We start from the raw sequence: 6,440 nt of genomic DNA on the forward strand, positions 1-6,440 counted from the left end.
GCCGCGCCGCGCCTCCTCTTCCCCATTTGCACCGAATCGCCCCGCCGAAGCGTTTCCACGGGCGATTTGAAACATTTGCTTTGCATGGAAAGCGCACAGACGGTCGAGTGAGGCTGGCGCCGCGCAGCCCCACCCGGCGCGGCGGTCCCCCGCAGCCCCCGCCGACACCGCGCAACCACAACCAATTCAGCGCGCACCCCGCTAATTCTCCGCACACTCTGCGCGGAAAAGCCGGACGGCTTCCGCGTTCATTCCGGCAAAACGGCAATCGCGCCTATGGCCCTCCGCCTCTCAAGCGCTTTCTTCATTACTTTGGGGACGTGCGGTTGCGGTTGACTCCTCCTTCCCATCACGAAATCCGCAGAACGTTTTCCCTCCTTCACAAGTTTTGCGCCGTCGGTTTTGCGGATGTTATTACAGGAAGATAACGTGTATCGGGTGTATCGCGCGGGTGCAACTGGTCCCGGCGCTCCGGCTCGGCACGCTCGTCCCCCGGGCCGCTCGCCGCCTCCTCTCCTCCGCGGCGGGATCGCGGCGGGAAAAGCCGAGGAAAGTAAAGTTAAGAGTTCCCCTGCGACGACTGCAAAAACAAACTCGGCGGCCTAGCCTGCGGGGCCTGCTGCGGCCGGGGAGCGTGGTCGGGCGTGGTCGGGCGTGGCGGGGCGTGGCAGAGCGCGGTGGCGGAGTAAAAAGCCCTGCATTTGCATAACGGCCGTTGCCTCCCCCCAAGCCCCCTCCCCGCCGGTCTTGACCAGATTGTCCCTCCCCCCGCGGTGGGCCGATGGCAGCTGAGGAGGCGCCAACACTTTGCACAGAGGCGACGACGAGTCCCTCCAGGCTGCAGGCAGACTCCTCCAAACTCCGAGCTGCAGACTGCACACTCCAGAGACTGCAAACCCTAGACTTCAGACTTCTAACTCCAGGATGCAGTCTCTAGGATGCAGACTGCTCCGGGATGCAGCTTTACAGGAGCGAGCGGGGGGTGAGCGCCACGGAGCGGCTGCACAAAACACTATAAAACGAGTCCGCATCAAGGGATGGAGACACCAGTCAGTTAAGTAATGGGAATGGGATTAGGCGTGTAGGTCCGTCCCGTATCTTTCTTCCCCCCCTCTCCTCCCTCCTCCGGCTCCCTCCACGTCGTACTAATCCACCCTCCCCCGGACATGCGGGGGCGGACACAAACAAAAGGAAGTGGAAATAAACAAGTCACGTAATAGATTACGCGGGTAAAAAGTGGCACATACACCCGGGCCCGGGGCGGAAGGAGAGGGGGGGGGGGACAAAAGAGGGGATGAGAACCCCGCGCACCGGCGCAAGATTAACATTTTCACCTGGAGGGCCGTGGCACCAACCGCAGGCGGCAAACACTGCAATTTGCATATGACGCGGCAATTATACGGAAACAAAGAGGTACAACAATGCTGATAATGAGATGGCGTTACCTGCACACTTGTCGCCGACCTGCCGGCCCCCCGGGCCGGGCCCGTCCGCGCCGTGCAAGAGGGCCTCGGAGGGCCTAGCATAGACCGGCAGAGGCTCATGTGCGTACACACACCTGCACACATTTACACACACCTACACACACACAATTTTTCCTTCGACGCTGCAGCCAACCAACCTTCCCCGAATCAGTCGCCGTCGTGGTTTCAGACCTGACCTCATTTTCCAATCAGTCAGACTCTTCTATTTCTGTGCCCCTGTGGTTTCCGCCCGCGTGCCGCCCAGGAGGGGATCCACACCTGACCGTGCCCCGCCGGCCCTGCCCCCGCCTGATGGTTCGATTGGGATCGCCCCGCCCCCGCCCCGCCCCTGCCCCCGCACGCTCACCGCTCGCTAGCCTCCCAGCAGGGCCACCACCTCACCACCGCCGCTGTCCCCTGGGGGGCCAATCGAACAGCAGAAACGAAGCAACTGCAGCAGGTGCTTAGAAGATCGGTTGGGGGTGAGAGGGTGGAAAAAAAAACGGCTGTTGGTGGCTCGACCTCTCGGCAGCAAGAATAGCATTACAAAACGAGTGCCATGCCAACGTACTCTGTGCCATTTGTAATGCTTTTGGGTATCACCTCACTCACAAAAACGGACGCGCCGGGCTGGGTTGTTGGTTGCGTACGAGTTACGAGTGCCACACTTTGTCAAATCAGACATTGCACTTTCGCACCATATAATGGCATTGTGGAAACCGAAAAGGGTGGTGGTGGTGGTGGTGGTGGTGTAGTGCAGCGCGCTAGACAAACGCTATCGCGGGCAACAAACAGCACGGCGCACTCCGTCCTGGACCGGCTGTGTGCGTACAGCAGTGCGTGTGTTAGTGAGTGTAGGTGTGTGTGTGTGTGTGTGTGTGTGTGTGTGTGTGTGTGTGCGAGCGAGCGCGTGTGTGTTTCATATTGCGCCAATTGGTGGCACCGGCACCGCGCCCCACAGTGCTATTGGCTACCCTAAATTGGCCCGGAAAAACAATCGCGCATTGCCACCACGGAGTGTTGCTCGCGTGGGTGAGAGAGTGCGAGCAGGATACAGGGAGAGAGACCGCGAGAGCAAGCGAGAGCGAGAAAGCGTAGCGGATCGAGACTGCAAATAAGGGAGTTTGTAGCGGGGCAAGGGAGAAGGGGAGGGAGGGTTAACCTCGATCAAATAATCGCTGATGAATAATCACAAGATTGCAGCAGCAGAGGGCTCGGGGGCGTTTCCTACCACCCCAACGCATACCAGTTTGTTTCCCAACGTCCCTAAAAAAGGCAGGACATTTTCAGAAACTTCAGTATAGGAGAGAGAATAAAAGAAGTGCATGTAATGATGACCCCCCGCTCGACTGTGATATGCCTTTTGCCTGTAATATCGTGTAATACGGCGCACAAAATTTGGATGATGAAACCGGTGTTGGCAGGAGGTAGCCTAAGTAAAAACCCTTTAAAAAAAATAGAAAAAAAGAGGGCTGGTGAATTAATTTTCTCGTTGTACCTTTTTCAGAGTTTAGCGCGATCAACCTCGGACCGGGGAGTGAGAAAGGAGAGGTATGGGGATAGACGAGCCGCAGAGTATGATCGACGCAAAAAGGGATTTTCAGCTCTGCAGGGCGAGGTGAGTTAATCAAATCACGAAACGTAAAGTGGCGCGGGGAACAGGAGCCGCGCGACCCAGTCGACCAGGACTCGGCCCATCCGCGGGCAGCACCAGGACGGGGGATCCATTTTGACTCTACTCCAATAGCACGCCACGCAGAGAAAAAAAAAGGAAAAAAGTACACACTAAATTAATTGTTATGAACTTTTTTTGTACGCAGGTACGTCTGTGTACGTGCTCTATTGCGTATGATTTTAAACGCAGTTATGAACAAATTTGTAAAAATATTTGCAACTATGAACAATTTTGACCATAACTGCGTTAAAAATTATACGCAATAGAGCATGTATACACAGATGTACGTGTGTATGAAAAAGTTCATAAACATTTAGTGTGTACAGGGTCACTTTGCACTGTGTCTCATTCGATTACTTTCCCACTGACACAGAGATGTCTTGGGGCAGGTTATATGCTGTCGGTAGACTAACTCCACTCCTCCTTCCTTGGGCACTCCGTATTATCCACTGAACTCATTCAGACAAGAGGAAAAACCAAACCAAAGGACAGAAGGAAGTAGAGACGATTCCGGCGACTCGATTTCCCGCTCTTGGTTTTGCAATGTAGACGCTGGCCGCAGCAACGATCGATTTCATTACTAAGGCAAAACACACACATGCTCATGCACGCGCACACAGACACCAACACATGCCATCTAAATCTCCTGAGAATATATCATTTGGAGTAACATGGAGAGCGGGGGTGGTGGGTGGGCACGTTTTGTAGTGCTAACTACGGTTCAAATGCCCCTAGATACGAAGTGTAGGTAACTTGGAATATAAAAGTGACACGATGCATACCGATGTACTCTGAACTGAAAATGCAACAGAAGCACGTACGAGCTCGTTGCACGCCCAGTGAATGAAACGTATTCCGTCAAAAACATATTCTTGACAAAATCCGTTTCACTGGGACACCCTTGTTAAGTTAGGACTGCCATAATGTTGTTTATTGTTTTTAGAGTAAGTCATATGGCAAGGGTATTAGAACAATTACTTGTACAACAACGTAATGTTAATGCATGGAGAGGCATCTGAGGCGAGGGCTACTGGCCTGTTATCGATACGAGTGGGCTTCTGACCCGACTAAGCACGGCACAAAAATCGAAATCCGTAGAACCTATTCTTTCCAAATGACTACTTCCCATTTCCAATGCAGTGTAGTACACTGATTTACTCACGCAGGCGCACTGCGGCGGGTCGCATATGGGGTATGAAAAGGCCCCGTGCATGCAGGCAAGCCCGATCTATGTACACGAATGCCAGCAAAGTTGCGGCAGACACATGGCCTATGCTTACTTACGACCTTTCAAGTATGAGAAACTGTCAGATCAGTTTCGAGCGCCCTCGCCTGCATAATTAAAGTTAAAATCAGGATAAACCACTATGTCACTTTGTCATACTTCAACTTCGACACGAGAACAACAGTTCACATGTACCTGAATAGCCCTTAGGTAGGACATAAATCAGAAAGTTCCTTCTCTTTCAGTTCCGTTTAATACAGATTAAAACTATTCGCAACGAAGGGGTGTTTCAGAAAAACGGAAATGAAAAAATAACAAAATCGCTGATTTATCTGTTTCTGTCCAGCGAGTATGAGAAATAAAACATTCCGATAAGCTGAAATGCAGAAAAATAAGGGGAAAAAGAAAACGGAAATCGCTATGCAAAAACATGGTGATTTCTTCTTTCCTGCATTCTTGTGCATTTCAGCTTTACGGGAATGCTTTATTATCATGGTATAATTTGACCCAATTCTAACCGAAACCGAAACTGATCTTATAGTTGATTAGCTCGATCAATTAGAAGCATTACGGAAATTGAGAAATCAGTGAGTGTTTTCTTTACCTACTTCCGTTTTGGATCGCCAAGAACACCATATTGCAAACGTATCAACTGTTTGCGTCTCCGCGAAGCCTGTTACGCGAGACGCAATCTACCCTTTCTGTTCTGAGGCCGCACGATTAGACGCACAAGCGAGCTGAGAGTTACATGGGCAACGCTTATCATGGTTCAAGATTCACATTCAGTCAACTGCTACAGTGTTACGGGTTTTCCTACTATGCAAACCCGTAAAACTGCAAGGCGTGCACAGATACACACACAGGTCAGAATAAATAAATCGGTACAAACCATTTAATCCTTGGCGATGCAGCCAGTGTATTCCAAGCGGCGCACTGCGTTATCAAGTGAAAGTCACTGGCGTTTGAGAAATCCTTCCTCTCCACAGGGCGAACTTCACTTGATCCAGCGGCGACAAGCGCAGGATGATAAATAAATGTCGTATATCCACAATCAGCGGCAACACACTCGCGCACAATGTCGGCGGTGAGAGGAATAAATAACACAAAACACACACTGGCCAATTACTTTTACACCAACTGTCAGACGCACACACACAGAAGCGCGCGCGCACTCACACACGCACTCACGTGCGGCAAGATAAAATAATAATGGAAGGACACAGCAGTCCGGCAGCGGTTGGCAAATGTACATAAAAGGCTAACTTCGTGCCCAGAAACATCACAGCTCACACGCGCACCCTTTGATCACACATAAACTAACACACTTCTTCGGCGAGAAACAGGGTTTCAACGACGGGGCACAACCACCCTCGCACACGTCAAGGAGAAAATGGCAAAATCAGAGCACAGAGCACAACAGCCGGTGGGCGGGGCGGGCGGCCCGACGAGTTCACGCACGGCCGCGGGCGAGCGCGCGGAGCTCCGACTGGCGGCAACACGTCGACTGCCGGTGAGCGCGCGCGGCCGACTGACTGGGTTGGCTCTCTGGCTGGCTGGCTGCGGCGCTTGGAAGAAGGGGGGGGGGGGTATGCAGCCCTGCCCTGCCCCACCGGTAGAGGGGCCGCTGCAGCTGGGCTGGGCTGGAGCATGGCTGGAGGGCGCCCCCGGGTCGAGCTGGACCGGCCGAGTTAGGCCCCTCGCGGCTGGATGACCAGCAGTGCGACGTGTCGTGTCGCACTGACCACGGCCAACTGCTGCACGCGCGTCATCCACACCTGCAGGGTACTTGCACAGCAGGGCAATGCCATAAAGGGGTTTTCGTAAGTGTTGACATTGTCAGCGAGTGAGAGTTCTACAAATACAGGGCATTTATTCGCTGAACCAAAAAAGGCAAAAGGGGGGAAATAACGAATAAGTGACAACAGGGCACTGGGGCACTGGAACACCGCTGGTAAAAAATTAATCAACTATACCGCCTGAATTGCCGAAAAAGGCGTGGAAGAAGAAAACGGATATCACCATTTTAAAGCATAGTGATTTCCATTCTGTTTGTTCCCAGCATTCTTTTTCTTTTTAA

General features: G+C 52.5%; 1 protein-coding gene across 1 annotated transcript in view; it reads right to left on the bottom strand.

Annotated features, from left to right (window-relative positions):
* Positions 1-5,892, bottom strand: part of LOC113213380 (Schwann cell myelin protein) — a gene marked incomplete in the record, with an annotated part of 223,765 nt that extends 217,873 nt beyond the window's left edge. Inside the window, 1 exon segment of the mRNA XM_052264308.1 lies at positions 5,253-5,892.
* Between the last annotated feature and the right edge of the window lie 548 nt (positions 5,893-6,440).

This window comes from Frankliniella occidentalis, unplaced genomic scaffold (genome assembly GCF_000697945.3).
Source record: "Frankliniella occidentalis isolate FOCC.00 unplaced genomic scaffold, Focc_3.1 Scaffold18, whole genome shotgun sequence".
NCBI classification, from domain to species: Eukaryota; Metazoa; Arthropoda; class Insecta; order Thysanoptera; family Thripidae; genus Frankliniella; species Frankliniella occidentalis.